General features: G+C 41.0%; 1 long non-coding RNA gene across 3 annotated transcripts in view; it reads right to left on the bottom strand.

Moving 5' to 3' along the window:
• Window positions 1-7,238: 7,238 nt before the first annotated feature.
• LOC132400580 (uncharacterized) overlaps window positions 7,239-19,020 on the bottom strand; it is a 77,820-nt gene continuing 66,038 nt past the window's right edge. Inside the window, exon 3 of one of the 3 annotated variants that reach the window (XR_009514296.1) lies at window positions 7,239-9,778. This is a non-coding gene — a long non-coding RNA (uncharacterized LOC132400580). Of the gene's footprint in view, window positions 9,779-13,906; window positions 14,121-17,232; window positions 17,447-19,020 lie in introns of those variants that run through there. The other 2 variants (XR_009514297.1, XR_009514295.1) reach the window with 2 other exon arrangements.

Raw genomic sequence — 19,020 nt, 5'->3', positions numbered from 1 at the left:
ACAGTATCTGCAGTCTCATGTGTTTTCTGCTGGTTGTTTTAATTTCTATCATGCTCCATAGCATTCTGCAGTTCCAAACATTTATAACTAGTTTATTTGGTTTATTGTGACCGATTGAGAATTTAATGTTTATGGAACTAAAGTCAAAATATTGACCTGGCTAAGATAATGCTTTGTATGTAGAAGACCAAAGAGAAGTGATTATGACTGTCTTGAAATTACTGTAGAAGGTGGTGACCCAGATGAATCTCTACAAGGGCTACAAGGATTTACTGTACCATTATTCTAAATTATGTGATATATGTTATTTAGTGTAAGGAATATAGAGCGGAGCATGGAATTACAAGGGACAATGATTGGGTAAAACTATAGTCAGTGCAATTCAACACAGGTTAATTTGAGGTTATTTGTTTTCGGACCAAGAAGGGGTAAATTCTGTTTTTTTTTAAATTAAATGGTAGAAATCTAAGAACAAAGTGACGTGGTTGCATGTAAGTGATGATTAAAAATGTGGCTAGAGCAAAATTCCCTAATGGAATGTTACCATTATGTTCAAAGAGCTGGAACAGAAAAGGGAGTATTTCCACAGAGACCCAGTTACCTTGCATCTGAAGTGTTGTGTGTGGATTTGGACCCTGTACCTACGTACGAAGTGTAGCACAATTCACTGGAATGTCATCACTACCCCCACCCGCCCATCCTCTGCCCCCAAAACCCCAGCCCCTGCTATTCTATCATTTCTCTGTGGAGAGTTCGCCTGAGTTCATTTCACTCACATGTGGAGCATATTTATTCCATCAAATAACCCCTTGCCATGTTAGTCATCAGGTGTCTCCCAGCTTTCATGGCTGCAATAAGCTTCCTGTATTCTAACAACACTTGGACAATATTTGGATGGAAGCATCTTTGATACGAACAGCGAAGTTGAAATGAAAAGCCTTGATGGCCAGAAGGATTATTGTGTAAAATATACTGTCCTCTTTCATCTTTGCCACCCAGGAGAAAATGACAAGCATATTATTCTCATCCATTGAACTGACCTGGCATATTTCATGAAGAAAATGGAGAAGTAGCAGAATACTAAAAGAAAACTCCTTGTGATAGTGCAAAACAGCACATTAAGTGAAGTGTCTGACCTACAAGGATCCTTAACCTTTGAAGCCAGTGTTTAAAACCAAGTCATCCAAATCATTTGCCCTCCTCAAAATAGACATGTATTGAAATAGGAGGGGAGATCACTCTTGATTCATAATATTTTAGGATCTCAAACTGTGAAGGAGTAGGGTATTTGAGGAAATGAGGCTTGTGTGGGAAGATAACATGGGCGCGTTCTTGTACTAAATTTTAATTGCAGGATAGAGTGCATAAAATTAGACGCATAAACCTTCACAACAAAATCTCTAAACTGTACCTCTCCAATCACTTGCATCTTTGCTCTAAGGTATAAAAGGAATCTTAAAATTGTTATGAATGGAAGTTAAACTGATAAATTATCCAATATGATAAAGCAAAAAAAGGCTTTGACATCATTATTCCAATACCTTAAATCATATTCTTTGTGATATTGATCAGAAAATAAAATACCCTAGGTTTGTAACTCATTAACTTTAGATTTGGATTCAGAAATGGGATGCTGTTGTATGGTGAAACACAAATCCCAGAACTTATTGACAAACTGTCAAGCAGAAATGCAAGTGAAGAGGTTTGAACTGTCCTTTTGCCCTTCCCTGATGTGGTTGGTGCAGTCCATGATGCACAGGAAGAAGATTCTAGCTACAGACCAGCAACACGGGGAAGCACACTAGTGTAGTAGTTAGCATAAGCTTTACAGTGCCAATGATCAGAATATAATTGCTGCTGCTGTCCGTAAGGAGTTTGTACGTTCCCCTGTGACTGTGCGGCATTCCTCCCAGAGCTTAGGTTTCCTCCCGCATTCCAAAGAAGTACAGATTAGGGTGCTAGGATGCCATGTTGGTGCTGGTGGGCTGCCCTCAACACATCCTCAAACAATGTTGGTTGTTGACGCAAATGACTTATCTCACTATACGTTTTGATGTACATGTGACACACTTCATCTTCAAATCTTTTATTTGGATCCTGTCACTGATAGCATGACTCAGTGAAGATGTAAGCACATTTGGATTGGGAGATGACTTGTTGGTGCGAGTGTATTCTCAAGCAATGGGAATGGAAGTGCAGGCAGTGGGGAAACTATTATGAATTCACATCCAAGCAACACACACAAAATGCTGGAGGAACTCAGCAGGCCAGGCAGCACCTATGGAAAACATTGTCAATGTTTCGGACTGAAACCCTTTGGCAGGACAGAATCCACATGTAGTGCTGATTTGACACCAGTGCTATCAAATTTATCTATCACTCCTAAATACATTCAACAGCATGGGGGGGAGGGACAAGTTCAAATTCAATTTTAATTATCATTCAATCATACATGAATAGCCATGAACACAACCGAATGAAACAGCATTCCACTGGGGCCAAGATGCAAAACACAGTACCAAGAGTCATACACAGCACAAGGCTCATACAGCACATATAATTATGATAGAGTAAACAGAGTCAAGTCCCTGACTGTCATGTCCTGTAGGTTGATGGTGTTATCAGAAGCAAACAAGCTGACATCAATCCAATCACTGCACGTCAACGCAGTCCAGCTTGTCTTCTACCCAGTGAACGCTGGAGAGCAGCACTGATAGGGAGAGTCCAGCCTCCAACCATAGAACCATAGAACATTACAGCACAGAAACAGGCCTTTTGGCCCTTCTTGGCTGTGCCAAACCATTTTTCTGCCTAGTCCCACTGACCTGCACCTGGACCCTATCCCTCCATACACCTCTCATCCATGTACCTGTCCAAGTTTTTCTTAAATGTTAAAAGTGAGCCCACATTTACTACTTCATCTGGCAGCTCATTCCACACTCCCACCACTCTCTGTGTGAGGAAGCCCCCCCCCCCAATGTTCCCTTTAAATTTTTCCCCCTTCACCCTTAACCCATGTCCTCTGTTTCTTTTCTCCCCTAGCCTCAGCGGAAAAAGCCTGCTTGCATTCACTCTATCTATACCCAACCTAATGTAAACGCCTGCCACGCCACACTGCCTCCGTGTCTCCCCCCCCGGCAGCTGCAACAGGCCACCCTGTGGTACGAGGGCCTGGTCCACACAACAACCGAAGTCACATGGTACCCGCTGTCGGTTTTCCCAATGAACCAGTGAAGCAGACTTGCAGCATTTGACATTACCAACATCCACCAGGGTTTTACGATCACTAGAAAAATGTCCACGATAATCACGTGCACCATTTGTTGAACCGTACAGCGCCTAGGACCCTTCTTGTAACAGGCAGCAACACCTTCCCCAACTCCACCACCACTACTTAAAGGCATCATTGACTAGTTGGAGTTCAGCTCCTGATTAGTCTCTGCTATTTGATTCAATGGAACTGCTTAGTTGTTAATATATGGAATACTTCAAAGTTGAAAGTTAGTAACATCTAAAGGCAATGATATATAGATTACAATCCAATTGTCCAGGAGGCCTAATACTCACTGTATTCCATCTCCTGAACCACAGCAGAAATGATTGTGCAAGATTTCTGATCTTCAGAAAATATGTCCTTCCTGAAATGTGCCTGCTTCTCCAGCCACTACTCCAACCCTAGGTCAGGATGTTGAGGTTTTGCTGGCTCCAGCAAGGTCACTAGGACCACAGGGAAGGGTCATTCTACGTCGGAGCAGTAGATATTTGTGAGTTCCCACAGATTGCCTTCCACACTGCAGAGTGAAGATACAGTATATCTGTACTCTGTTCCAGAAGAGCTGCCTAATATTATTTCCTTTTGCCAGAGAGTCATTCATGGGCAACTTAGTTGTCTTTCCTCGTGAGGCAAGCTATCATTAAAAGCTCATACCTTGCATAGCGGGAACCACCTCTCCTGGGCATATACTGCAGCAGCAGAGGTTTGTTGCCTTGGGTTCTTGTCCATAACCATAAAATAGTGCCAGGCTTGCATGGTGACTGGGCATCAGTGAAAGTCATGGTGCAAGCCAAAACATGGTTTGCAAGAAAATCCTAGAATAATGGTTTTCCACAAACAATTCTGTAAACAGACACGTAGACCTCGATCCTACTTATAAGCCAACATGGGCAAAATTCCAGGTCACAACGCGCAAAGTTTGCCACACAACCGATCAATGATGAGATTTACTACCCACATCACAGATGAGTTTCCGTATGGCGACCGATCAGCTGATTGATAAGTATATAAAGGCCAAGCAGTTGGAGGACACCACAATTAACAGCGCACTGATAATGTCTCTTCATATGGTGATGAAATGTTTGAAAGTAAATTGCCAAGATCAAAAAACAACTCAGTCCAACAACTTTAGTGACTTTTGTATGCGAAAATCACAGGAAATCAGCAATTTCTGAGATATTCAAACCACCCCGCCTGGCACCAACAATCATTCCACGGTCAAAATCACTTAGGTATTTCTTCCCCGTTCTGAAGTTTGGTCTGAACAACAACTGAACCTCATGACAATGTCTGTGTGCTTTTATGCAAAGAGATTGGCTGATGAGATATTTGCATTAAAGAGCATGCTTTCAGGTGAAACTAATAAAGTGGCCACTGAGCATGGACGTGATAAAGAAATTAATCTGAATCTGAGGCTTCTGTGCTTTCTTCTCTGCTGTGGCCATGACGGTGGTGATGAGACTGCTCTAGCGGTAAGTTTGTGCAAAAGTGAAGTGTGCCAGTGATTGGGCTATGTGTCCGACAAGGTTGAATGTCTCTCAGAATGAGGAAAGCATGCATTGTGATGCCCATGGCAATAATGGGTCATGACTTCTGAAGATCCATTCATTGATCACAATATGAAGTCATTGAATTAATTGTTATTTCACATCCAGGTCCCTGGGGCTTGACTACTGGCAGTGACTGTAATGAATCCAGAAGGCCTCTGAATCTCTGTGGAAACTGGACATATCTCCCAAGTTTCCACTCCATTCACCAGTGCATTGTAAAACCAAAACGATGGAGCCTCCTATCTTTTGTGTTGAACATTTACCAGCCCCCGTTTCAAGGACAATTTAAGTTTGAGGAGATTTGAGCTCATAGACCAATAAACATCACAAGTAGCAGAGCCTGTCCATGAGACGTGCCATAATGAGTTGAGCTTGGGCATGCTTCCTCTATCATAGGAAGTGCCATGGGTAATCACACATTGGGATTATGAGTGCAATTATGGACACAGGCCCTCCTGAGTCAAAGGCTCTTTCAGTGCATGGAATTCCTGAGAAGAGGAGCTTGAAATTAAACCATACACAATGGACACCGTATATGCATTGCATTTTATACTTTGCATTTCATATTTCGTACTTCACCCCAGGGCAATGGTGTACTATAAAAGTAAATTTTAGCAGCAAATACAATTTCACAGATGATGGCCCAAACCTGAGTAGTAATGGATGTATTTGCAACTAAACTATAACCTTTACAGAGTTCTTATTAGATTTGCTGCCTTTCTATTCCGATGGCAAACATATACCGTGATTTGCACCACAACTCCTACTGATCTTGGAACTCTGACAAAATGGATAATTATGGCCGAAGCACCAAAAGTATAAATAACACAGAATGAAAAATTAGCTGAGTGTCCCTGTGTCAACAAGTTGATATAGTGGCTGCTGTTTTTTAAGCAATGACTATCGATTACCCATTCTTTTCTTAGTATAAATTGCATCAAGTACTACACATATTAAAAGCCAGGTGATCCTGAAATTAATATTTCATTTCAAGAGAACCACTAATCCTTTCCCTTTTAACTTTCTTTGATGTTCTTCCCTTCATAACACTTGATTTCAGCATAAGCAGCTGTGCTTGGTAAAATGTGGTTAATTAATGAAGGGTAAGTTCAGAAGCTTGGAGTGTTGTTTTAGTGAGGCTTATCATCTTTGCTCACATCTGAAACTCTAGAAGAGACAGGATGGCAAGTGAAATGTTATAGTGTAGTACCTGGGCTGTACATAGTTTCCTCTGCTGAAGAGAATTATTTGGTAACTCATTACATTTAATAGCCATTGGCACCATACTAAAGTGTATTAAGAATTGTGATATAAGGTTAAAGTTTAGAAATTTCCAGTCAGCTCACTCCAAAACCTCATTCTAATCAAATCCAAAGCAATTATATTGTAGAGGTTTCATCTGGCATAGTCCCCTTGTTCTGGCCAATTTGAGGAGATGGTTTTGCACAGACTTATTTACTCAGTGGGTAAACTTTGAAGCCCAGGATCTGTTCTCTAGTGTTCTACTAGATTGGGAAACGTGTGGTAAACTTTCTGTTTTACCTATGCCTGCTTCTAGCTAAGCACGCAGGATCCCTGGGCAGCTCCTGCTGGAAAGGTTCTTTCAAATTTCCATAAAGGTGTGGTGGAGAGTGTTCGGACCAGTTGCATCACAGCCCGGTGTGGAGGCTCTAGACGTGTAGGATCAAAAGAGACAGTGGAGGGTTGTAGACTTATCCAGCTCTATCACAGGTACAACTTTCCACATCATCGGGGACACCTTCAAGAGATGGTGCCTCAAAGAAGTGCCGTTTATTGTCAAAGACCGCCACTATCTGGGGCACGCCCTCTTCTCAAGAGGTGATGCCTCAAAAAGATGGCATTTGGTATTAAAGACCGCCACCATCTGGGGCATGCCCTCTTCTCGTTACAGGAACCAGAAGACACACAGTCAACATTTTACGAACAGCTTCTTCCTCTCCACCATCGTATTTCTGAAAGGTACATAAACACATGAATGCTGCCTCGTTATTATTCCCACACTATCTATCTATTTATTCATTGGTAATTTGCAGTCATTTTATGCCTTGCATTGCACCACTGCTGCAAAACAGCATGAGAGGAGTCAGTGAAAATAAACCTGATTCTGTTTTTAACATGACACAATTATTCCTTTTATGTCCATGTTTACAAAGAACAAACAAGATAGAGGTCATTTCCTTCTGGAATATATTTAAAAAAATTAAAATCAAAACAAGTGCCAAAGTTGTGGCAAGGTTTGACTGCTACAGAGAGAGTGAAATGAAATTTGCTCAAGACTTCTTGTCAAATCTCACTACAGAGAAATTAGAGAGAAAGTACTTACCTGTTATTTTAAACTTTTATCTAAGTGCACTTAACATTTTAGCACTTTAAAAATTCTCTTTCATGTTTTCTATTTAACCACATATTTTTTCCACTGCTTAGATTTCCATACTTTACTATGCATTTAAAATATAATCTGTTGAGAGATGTTTTGCATCTAGCAATGTGTGATCAGAGGAAATATACATTATATGCACACGTGTGTGCCAATTTATGGGAGATTATTAAAGCATAGATATTTATTTCTGGTAATGTATTATACAGGATACAGTTCTTAAAATAGATCTTCAATGATGCGTCCAAAACACTCAGAAAGATTAATGATGACTGATTTTATCTTGAACAGTTGAATGGCAGGGATTATCTCATTTGATTTACAAAGGAGTTGTTGGATTCATATGGAAATCTAACATCTGTTGGTTTATGAACCAGTGAACTCAACTGATGCTGAGCTATTGCAGTTCTGCTGCTGGTGGTGGCCGTGATCTTCGGACGAGCAGCAAACAATATCAAGGAATGAAGATCCTCAGCTCTTCCAGAGACAACAGAGCTGTTGGTGATCCACGTAATGGTGACTCAGACTTGTGGGTCTGGAACACACCGATGTTGGGCTTAAGAAGAATGTGCTTAGGTACCTGAGCAAATAGGAAGCTCCGATTTTCTATCTCATGTCAGAGGCTCCATGAAGAGTCGTCTGCACATAAAACCAAATGATGGTGCAGATCTCAAGTGTTAATTCTGACAGACAGGACTGGAACTGAAGCTAAAGCCCCCAGTTGGCCCAAGGAAGGAGAGCAGAGGTATGGTTCCAGATCTGTTGTCATACTAATGCCCCCAATATTTCTGATTGCAATGCAGCCTCATGCAGATCTCTACCAGTTAGTTAAATATTCAATAGCTGCTGCAATTGGTTTCCCCATACAGAAAGAGAACTTGTGAAGTGGCATTGTAAGGTTGTGCAAGCATGTGATTTTGTTTGCACAAGAATTACACTGAGGGAATCTATCAATGAAACATGGACACAATGGAAGAATGGTCTCCTGTAATATTTAGATTCTCTAAACCCCTGAGGACTAATGAAAATAAATAGAACCCGGATGGGCAATCGCCATTCAAAGTCAAGCTTATTGTCATACGCACCGTTACACACTGGAAGCAACAATTTATACACAGGTGCAACAAGAAACTTAACCTTTGCAACATCACAGGCACAAAGCATTACATTAGAAGATTCACAAGAAAACATCAATTGAATATAAAGTATGCGCATGTTTTACAAAAAACACAATTCGAAGAAAAAAAGCAAGTTCATTTTAGTGCAAAGTGATCAAAGTGGTCATACTGCTGTTAAACTGTAGTGATTAGGATTTTGTCGTCAGTTGGTTCAACAACTAAGTGGTTAAAAGGATGCGAACACAACACTCCCCCCTTTATCTTTCCTCTGATTGGTTTTCCACCTGGTGCCTCTATGGCGCTACCCCCTCCCCTATCTCTATTACTGTGGTTTGGTCCTCTCTTCCCCCCCATTCCTGATGAAGGGTCTCGGCCTGAAACGTTGGCTACTCTTTTCTCACGGATGCTGCCTGACCTGCTGAGTTCTTCCAGCATCGTGTGTGTATTCTTTAATCCACAGCATCTGCAGTTGTATTTTTGTGGTTAAAAGGATGTAACTGTTCTTGAACCAGAAGGTGTGGGACTTTGGGCTTCTGTACTTTCTGCCCAAAGGCAGCTGCTAAAAGATGACATGGCTTCGATGGCAGGGATCATTGATGCAACACACACAACACACACAAAATGCAGGAGGAACTCAGCAGGCCAGCCAGCATCTATGGAAAAATGTACCGTCGATGTTTCAGGCTGAAACAATTTGATGATCGATGTTGACTTCTTGAGGCAGCACCTCTTGGAGATACTACCAATGGCGGGAAGAGATGTGTCTGTGAGCCTCTGAAATGGTCCGTAAAAGTCAAAGCCAGAGGCAATTAGAAATCATGGGTTAGGAGTGAAAGATGAATGTTTAAGCAGAACATGAGGGGGAATTTCTTCACTCAGAGAGTGGCAAGAGTGTGGAACGAGCTGCCAGTGGAAGTGATGGATGAAGGTTCGATTTCAATAGTTAAGAGAAATTTGACAAAATATGGAGGGTTATGGTCCAGGTGCAAATCGATGGGACTAGGCAGATAGCTAGTCAGGTACTCGATGGGATGAAGGGTTTATTTCTGTGCTGTAGAGCTATGACCCTAACTGAAAAGTAAATTTATAGTAGTAGCTTAAAAATAATATACAGGACTAATGGCATTTAGTTTACTAAATATGTCGGTACAAGAAGCTTGACCCTTGAGTTCTTCTATTTTCCCAGAGTCAGCACTGATAACGAGGTCACTCAGTGGTATCACAAGCCACAGCCCGCGGCAGCACTGAGGACTGAGATACGACCAATTATTTCTCACTGCCACGGCGTGGGAAGCTTGACAGCTGGAAGCCCAGGATGCATGGAGACATTACTACATGGCAGTCTGGTGCACTGTCCAAAAATGATTTAGTGCGAACGGTACAATTGTCCACAGAATTTCAGAGAAAATATCAGAATTCTCAGCAGTCCAGGCAGCATCTGTGGAAAGAGAAAACAGGTTTAATGTTTCAAGATAAAGACCTTCAAAAGTAGATATTTCTCTTTCCACGTGTTTCCAACAGGTTGAGTGTTTCAAGCAGTTTCTGGATGTATTTTAGATTTCCAGTATCTTTTTTCCATTACAGTTGAAAAATGCCTGTTCTTGGCTGTAGATCAATGACAGCGACCCAAAGTAAAAAAAAAAATTATTTTGCCAAGTCAATTGAGTTTGTCTAAAACTAGCATGATGTAAATGTTTCACACTCCGGTCAACCCACAGCTTGAAAGCAACATTCATTCCTGATCACAATGCAGTTGTCAAAGCTCTGCAGAGGAAGCCTTGAGGGGGATCCCTGGAGAACTGCAATGAAGAGAAGTATTCTTTCTTATTTTGTTTTTTTTTGAAATTTTGAAGTTTTGAAATTGTTCCTAACTCAGTCTGCTCTAAGTTGTACGTGGTGAATCATTAAATACTGCCGAGTACAGTCAGAATATTAGGAACTTGACTTATCAACAAAATTTCTCTTAAAGCTGAGCAAGAAGACAAAAGTATAAATCAGACATTCCCCAAACATCTGTATAAATACTTAAATAAAGTTAAAGCCTATAGTTAGCTCCATTGGATTTCCTGGTGACCAACCAATTTAATTTCAGTCTTCAGTCCCATCCCATCACGATGGTCCATGCCTTAAGGCCACATTGGAGGAGAAATACCTCAATTCCATTTAGGTAGCCTCCACCTCTCAGCATGAACATTGATTTCTCCAACTTCCAGGTAATTTCTCCACTGCCCCCTCTTTTCTCCTTTCCCATTCCCCTTTCTGGCTCCCTTCTTTGATATTTCAGTAATATTGTAAATATATTGTTTGATTAAGCATTCTTTGTTGTTTACATAATTCATTATAGGTTATATGTAGATGTACGTGAATGGCATACGTCATTTCTCCACCACATCATAAGTGTGAGCCTCACTAAAGAAAAACTAAGTAGGCTGGTATCCCAGCTCCTGTTTTTATTTCGATTAGTTTCTAGAATTACAAAACACAGCGGTCATGATAAGAAAGTTTTAAAACATACTGCCTACTGTATCTGTTGAAGCACAGTATGGTTTTCTTCAAAAGGTGAGAGAAAAAGAGATATTTGAGTAGGAAATGGATGACATTAACAAGCAACTTATACAACCACAGGTTCACAAACAGTGATCTATCGGGTGATAATAATAATACATTTTTAAAAGCTGAAATGGCTGGCTACTTTGGAAAGATAGATGCATTTGATTGCACAACAGATAACTGGATGATATATATACTGAACAAAATAGCCAATGAAAAATAAGTGCCAGTGTTGCCGAGTATAATAGGTGGAAAAGTATATAGTTTGCTTAGATGCTTAACTGCTCCAACTAAACCAGCTGAAATGAGCTTTGCTGATATCATGAATGTAATGCAGGAACATTTCGAACTGAAACAGTTGTTAATTGCAGAATGCTTTAGGTTTCATAAGCACAATCAGAAGGAAAGGGAATCCATTTATGCTTAACAAACTCTCAGTGCATCCTTAACACATCACAGAACTGACAATGCTCAGACAATTTCTTCAATTCGGCCACGTAAGCATAAATGTGGAATCTTTCAAGAAAGCATTCAAACATGGTTCCTAATTGAAGCACATCTTACAGTTAAAAGAGCAGTTGAAATTGCTTTATCAATGGAATCAGCAGACAGAGATTCAATTGAGTTGCACTAGGTGAGTGTGAACAAAACTGTAACATCTAAATAGAAACTGTCCTGGCTGAACAAATTGTGTTTCCATTATGGCAGGGACTCCCATACACCATACTAATGCAGAAACTTGAGAAAATGCAACAAAATAGGACACATACAAACAGCATGTCAGGCAGACAAAAATAAATGGACTGTCGAGGGAAGAGAAAAAGATAAAAAGTCAAGTTGCAGTTTCAAAAAGAGTGCTAGCCTGCATGCTGTTGATGAAAAATCTGATAATGAATGCAATTTTATTTTCGGTCAGTACAAACATAATTTGTTTATACAAAGCATAATTTTCAATGATGATTTCATAAGACAAAATTAAATAACAAAATTCTTTAAAACAGACCGAAAGGGTGTAGGCTGAAGCTACAGCTTATTACGCCTACCCCTCTTACTTATACAACAACATATTTGGCATCAATCATCACATCAAAACAAAAAAAATCATAATCTTTTAACACAAAATCCAATTCCAAGCATCATTTATTTACATTACTCCCACTCATTTGAAATCATGTATTTTATATTTGTTCATTAAATTATTTTTAAATAATTTTTTAAACTTGTTAAGTGTGGTGCATGTTTTGAAATTCTCACTATAACTGTTCCATAGATTCACCCCTCTAACTGAAATACAATGATTTTTTACATTTGTTCTTATCCTTTGTTTTTGAAATATACATGTTCCTCTCAAATCACGTTGACTTTCTCTCATTTTAAACAATCTTTGGATACTTTGTGGTAACTGTCCACTTTTACTTTATGCATAATTTGTATTATTTTAAAATCTACGAAATCTCTGAATTTTAAAGTGTTTAGTTGAATAAATAGTGGATTGGTTGGCTCATAATAACTTGTCTTATTTACAATTCGTATGGCTTTCTTTTGGAGTAGAAAAATTGAGTTTGTATTTGTTTTGTATGTATTTCACTTTACCTCTACACAGTAAATCATGTATGGGACTGTAAGTGAACAGTATAATGTACACAATGATTCCTGATTTAAGATATCTTGCGCTTTGTACAGTATTGAAATAGATTTTGACATTTTTGCTTTGATATAATTTATATGTGGTTTCCGGCTTAATTTATTATCTATTACCACTCATAAAAATTTTGTTTCAGATACTTTATCAATTTCAACATCATTTATTCTAAGTTTACTATGAGTTTTGTACACAGTTTCCAAATATTATGAATTTAGTTTTACTTAGATTCAGTGATAATTTGTTAGTATCAAACCATTTCTTTATAATGATGAGAGTACACAGAACTAGGAAGCCTTAAGATTTACAATGTGAAAACTAACAATAGACGAGCAATATGGCTTACACCAGAAGTGGATGGCAAATTAATTAAAATGGAATTGGACACTGACTTGGCAGTTTCATTCACTCCACAAAATGAGTTTGAATGGCATTTCAAAGATACTTAACAGAAGCCTGCAGATATCCAACCAAAAACTTAAACAAGAGAAAACTTAACTCCTGTGTGAATGACATTTTTAACAGTGAAATACAACAACCAACAAACCACAAGTGAATGTGGTAAAAGCAGGAGCACCAGCATTGTGAAGTTGTAATTGGCTGAGACAACTATAACTTGATTGTCGATCCATTCACCATTTGCACGCTGCATCCCCTGTAATTGAGTCAACTGAAAGTGAATTAAGAAAGGTACTGGATGATGCCACAGCAACATTCCATGATGGGATTGGAAAACTCAAACATATGAAGGGTAAAATAATGCTAAATGAAAATGCCACACCCAAGTTTCACAAAGCCTGTCCAGTTCCTATACCATCCATGATAAAGTAGCCAGTGAGCTAGAACACATGGAGGCTGAGGGAATTCTTTCAAAGGATGAGTGGAGCCATGGGCAACACCAGTGGGCTCAGTAGCCAAGAAGGATGGGTCTGTCAGGATCTGTGGTGATTTTAAGATCACATTCAACCCAGTACTGAAAGAAGATCAATACCCTCTGCCCAGGAGAGAGGATATATTTGCAAATCTTTCTGAATGGAAACACTTCAGTAAAGTGAACTTAGTAGAGGACTACCTATAGTTGGAGGTGGAAGATTCCAAAGTGTTTCTCACCATAAACACTAACAAAGGGCTTTATCACTAAAACAGGCTTATTTTTGGAGAAGCATCTGCACCTGCACTCTGGCAGAAAGCTATGGACCAGGTGCTACAAGGCTGACTAGGCACTCAGGAGTAACCTGACATCATTGTTACCAGTAAGGTGACAAGGAACACCTCCAAAATCTCAAAAAATTGTTAAAAAGATCAGAAGATTATGGGCTCAGAGCACAGCACAACAAGTGTGAATTCTTTAAACTGAGCATCACTTACTGTGGTTACACCATTAACACACAAAATTGACGCGAGTGTGCTGTGAAAATTTAAGCAGTAGTGGATGTTCCAAAGCCAAAGGATGTTTCACAGTTGTGGTCCTTTTAGGATTTGTCAATTACTGTATCCTGCCAAACTTGGCTACTGTGCTCCACCGCTTGAACCCATTACTACAGGCTGGGAAGAAATGGCGATGGTCAAAGCTGTGTGAGGTGGCTTCCTAAAAGACAAAGAAAATGGTGATGTCAGACACCGTACTCACACATTATGATCATATTGTACACTGAAGCTTGTCTGTGATGCCTTGTCTTATAGTATAGGTGCAGTCATGTCACATGCGTGATAGAAGTCAACACCCAATAATGTTCACATCACGCTCCCTTACTGCTGCAGATAAAAATTCTGCACAGATTGACAGAGAGGCCTTGACTATGGTTTGGGATGTAAAATGTTTCAACCAGCACTTGTATGGGAGAGAGTTTACCCTCGTCACTGATCATCAACACTGGTTTCCATTTTCAACCCACAGAAGGTAGTGCACTAACAGCAGCAGCATGAATGCAGAGATGAGCTCTGCTTCTTGGAGGTCACAATTATAAGATCAAATTCAAGAGGATGACTAATCATGGAAATGCCGACAGATCATCCCATTTACTCGTGGAAAAGGAAGACACTCCTCTTGACATACTCTTCTTAATGCAAATTGGAAGTCTCCCTGTAATGGAAGAGATTTTCCAAAGGAAAACCAGAAAAGACCCCACACTGTCTCAGATCTATATAGCCACACAAAATAGCTGGAATTTGCAGATCCCCCATTTCTACCAGTGCCGGGATGGCATTGATAGCAGTTGCCTTATGTGGGGATTGAGAGTTGTAATACCATTCAAGCTGAGAGCTGACATGTTGGAGGAGCTACATGCTGGACATACAGGCATGTCAAAATGAGAGTGTTAGCTTGAAGCTTTGTCTGGTGGCTTGGGATAGATCAGCAGATCGAGCAGCTTGCCATGCACTGTTCAGGATGACAACACATCCAGAAGATGCCAAGAGCAGTGCCTCACCATCCTGGGAATGGCCTGCGTTGCCCTGGCAGAGGATTCATGTGAACTTTGTAAGCACATTCATGGGCACAAATTATTTGGTAGTAGCGGATGCAGTTACAAAGTGGCCAGAAGTGTTCCCAGTAGCCTCCACTCCAGCCTCACACACTGTTGATGTGTTGTGAAGCCTCTTCACAAGGACTGGTGTTCCAGAACACTCAGTCAGTGACGATAGACCACAGTTTGTTGTGGAACAGTTCCAGTCATTCCAGAAAATGAATGGAATAAGACATATTATATCTGTACATTACCACCCAACTACAAATAGCTTGGTGGAAAAGTTTGTCCAGAGTCTAAAGAATGCACTGCCAGCAACGTCAGCAGAACACACTACACTGACGATTCCAAAACTTGCTAATTTCCTCCTTGCATACCACAGTGCAGTGCAGCACGCTCCACAACTAACAACTCACCAGCAATGCTCTTCCTGGGTTATCCCCTGCACTCATTGTCGGATCTCCTCAAACTCAACCACAGAAGGAGTATGTAGGACAAAGAGCCGAGACAAATTTAGGATTCCTCAAGCAAGGAGGCTCAGTGCTTCACTCCTGGACCAGAAGTCCTGGCTAGGGACTACAACGGTGGTCAAAAGTAGGTACTTGGAACAATTAAGGGCAGAACTGGACCACAGTGCATATTGTGTCTGATGTCATTTGGAGAAGACGCATCAGATGTTGTATACGTATAGGGTAACATAATTGGGAGAAAAGTACATAATTCACAACTACCAACATTGAGCTGGAGGTCACTTTAAGAGACTGGTCTGACATGATGACATTATTACATAAGATTTAATAACCTTACTTTTGTGTTTTAGGTTTTGGAATTCAATAAAATGTGTTATGGGTTTCATTAAACATAAAATTGCCTTACTTTGTTTTATTTGCAAAAACCTACATTGGTGACCCTGGTGCTCTAGGACAGTGGCAGAGTTATTAAACGTGTTGGCCAACACAGTTGCTTTGAAGCTGCTGAAGATTTGGGAGCAAAATGCCATTGCTTGGTTTGTATAAGCTGAGGCCCAGTTTGCTCTGCAAGAAACCACTGTTGACGAAACCAAATTCTGCTATGTGGTAGTGTCGCTCAGCAGTTCCAGGGCTGAGAGATTAGTGAGGCTGCTTGAACTCCTGCCTGAACACAATAAATACCGATCACTGAAAACTCAACTTTTACAGAACTTTTGGACAATTGCAGTCTGAGCACATCAAACAATTCTTCTTACCTGATCCTTACCTGAGCCATCGGAGCTAATGGACCACATGCTGTCTCTCCTGGGAAATCGCCATCCTTGTTTTAAAGAACTCTTCATGCAGTAAATGCCTGATCAAGTTCACATAGCCCTCACTAATGCACCCATGAAGGACTATAGGGAGCTTGCTGAAATGGCTGAGAGTCCACACTCAGCCAGGCTGTAGTGCATCATTCCTCCTCCTTTCTCTACCTCAATAAGCCTGGTCAGCAAGGCCCCTAACATAAGAATGCCCATGGCTGTGAAACCAACAATGCCAGGCCAGTGTTTTTACCACGCTCGCTTCAGTACGAATGCTAGGAAATACCGACTGCCTTGCAGCTTCGACAGTGCCAGTGCATCGGGACATCGGAGGTCCGTGAACACGATGGGTTCCAGCTGCCAGGGTCATCTACTGTTCATTACAGACTCCCTTTCTGGGTTATGCTTACTGTGTGACACAGGTGGTCAAGCAAGTATGCTGCCAGCATCGCCTATTGATGAGAAGGCAAAGAGCGACAAAACCTCCCTGGAGACCAACAACGGCAGCAGGATCCAGACTTGTGGGACACAATGGGTAATGCTCTGCTCCAATGGGCAACGTCACATGTGCAAATTCATCTGCTTGGTGCAGATTTCCTGTGTGCCCTGGCACTGTTAGTCAATCAAGAACCGCTGGATTCTGAATGACAGGGACTTTGGGCTGTTACCCTACTCCCCCAGTAGGTTTCCCACAATGATTCTGTCAAGCACATGTACCACCCTTGATCATTACCCAGTCCCACAAATTCAAGGCTTTTTTTTCCAAAGCTAATTTTTTCCAAAATCCATCCAGCTCGGTGCCTGTGTGCTCGGAGGACATTCCCAAAGCAGCTGTGATAGCCCCATTTGGCCTTTTTGAGTTTCTGTGCATACCGTTTGGTCTGAAAAATGCAGCACAGACTTTCCAATGGCTGATGGTCTCTGTATTAAAAGATTTAGATTTTCTTTTTGTTTACCTGGGTGGCATACTTGTCGCCAGTGCATTCAAATCTGAACATGTATCTCATCTCTGTGCACTCTTCGAGGCCTTAAGCCAGCACAGTTTGATTGTTAACCCTACTAAATGCCAGCCTGGGTTGTCAGCCATTGGCTTTCTTGGACGGTGCATCTCCGCAGAAGGTGCAAAACACCCCCTAATAAAGTAGGGGGTTAAGGATTTCCCATCGACCTGCAACACTAAAATATGAGAGGAGTTTTTAGGTACGATAAATTTCTACCAGCTCTTCATTCTGTGAGTTGCTGAGCTTATGCTTCCCCCTGTTTAGAGTGCTTAAAGACAAAACCTCTAATAAAGTGTTTGATTGTCAGTGAACATGCCCAGGGCATTTGTCGATACCAAGTCAGCAACTTCTAATGCAACCCTACTGGCACACTTGCCCCTCCCCACACCAAAGTACCCATAGCCATTACTACTGGCCTGACCCGAATGCCTGTGGCAGCCACCCGCCTTCTCCAGCCAGCAGCTCCACACCGCCCCCCCCCCCCCCCCTCACAAAGGGAAGCGCACAGCACGTCTGACCATGAGCTTCTTGGTCTCTATCTGGCTGTCCATCATCAGCAGGCCAGGCAGTACCCACGGAGAGAGAATCGATTTAACTTTTTGGGTTGATAAGGTGCCATCAGAAAGAGGAAAAGTTGGAAATCAAAGATGTTTCAGGTTGCAGAGCAGCTGAAAAGGTGGAGGGAACAAAGGGAATTCAGTGATCAGGTGGAGACCAAGAGAAGGTAAACAGAATAAAGGGGAAACTGTTGAATGTGAGAAGAGATTAAGACAGGCTGGAGGTGGAAAGGGATTATTTAGACTCTGTTCAAAGTAAACAAGATGGAATTTATGGAGATATCACGTGATCAGCAAAATTAATCTTGCAGTACTTCAGATTGTACAATAATCTGCAGAACACAAACATGTTGGGTCAAATTATTAAAGCAAAACAGAAGGTATTTGAGGCAACGCAGAAAGAAAATAGTCTTCTGCATCAACGAAGATGAGTGACAACCGTACAGAGTTTGGGTGAGCTGTTCTAGTGTAGTGTGAGCTATGATGGTCTTTGTGTCTCAGTGAAGTCAGGTCAGCATCGTTCTGTAAACTGATTCTGCAATGCAAGGTTTTCTGTTGAGGACAGGTTGATTAAGGTCAGTCTGTACTTATTAGAATTGAGAATGAATGATGATCTTATTCAGAATTAATAAAGTCTGAGAGAGATAGACAGGGTGGATGAGGAAAGACTTTCTTTGGTTTGAAAAGTCCAGAACCAATGGTCATGCTATCAGGATAAAGGGTCAGCAGTTTAGGACAGAAATGTTGTTACATAGAAGACTTGAAACTTCGGAATTCTCTATCTCTAAAGAAGTTATAGTTGTTAACTGCAGGGCTGAAATAGAATTTGGACACTAAGGGAATTAAGAAGATGTGGATTTGACAAACTGACTTGGATGATGAAATTGATCCAAATTGAAAAGTACATTTATCATCAAGGATTCATCTCCTTACAGGCAGCCACAAAACAAGAAACCCAAAAGAACCCATAAAAAAGACTGATGAACACCCAACACGCAGAGAGTGAGAAAGAAACAAACCATGCAAACAATAAAAGTAAGCGAATAGCATTTGGAATAAAAATGAGTCTTCAGACACAAACCCAGGGCAGCCAGAGTAGGCCTACAGCCTCAGACTCAGTTCCGAATATGGCGGAGTAGATGTTGTGGAGCCTGCAGACATGAACCCAGGGCAGCCGGAGTAGGCCCACAGC

The sequence above is a fragment of the Hypanus sabinus genome, chromosome 10, assembly GCF_030144855.1.
Source record: "Hypanus sabinus isolate sHypSab1 chromosome 10, sHypSab1.hap1, whole genome shotgun sequence".
NCBI classification, from domain to species: Eukaryota; Metazoa; Chordata; class Chondrichthyes; order Myliobatiformes; family Dasyatidae; genus Hypanus; species Hypanus sabinus.
Note: the sequence above shows the minus strand (reverse complement) of the source record. Positions and strands in the feature narration are given on the sequence as shown.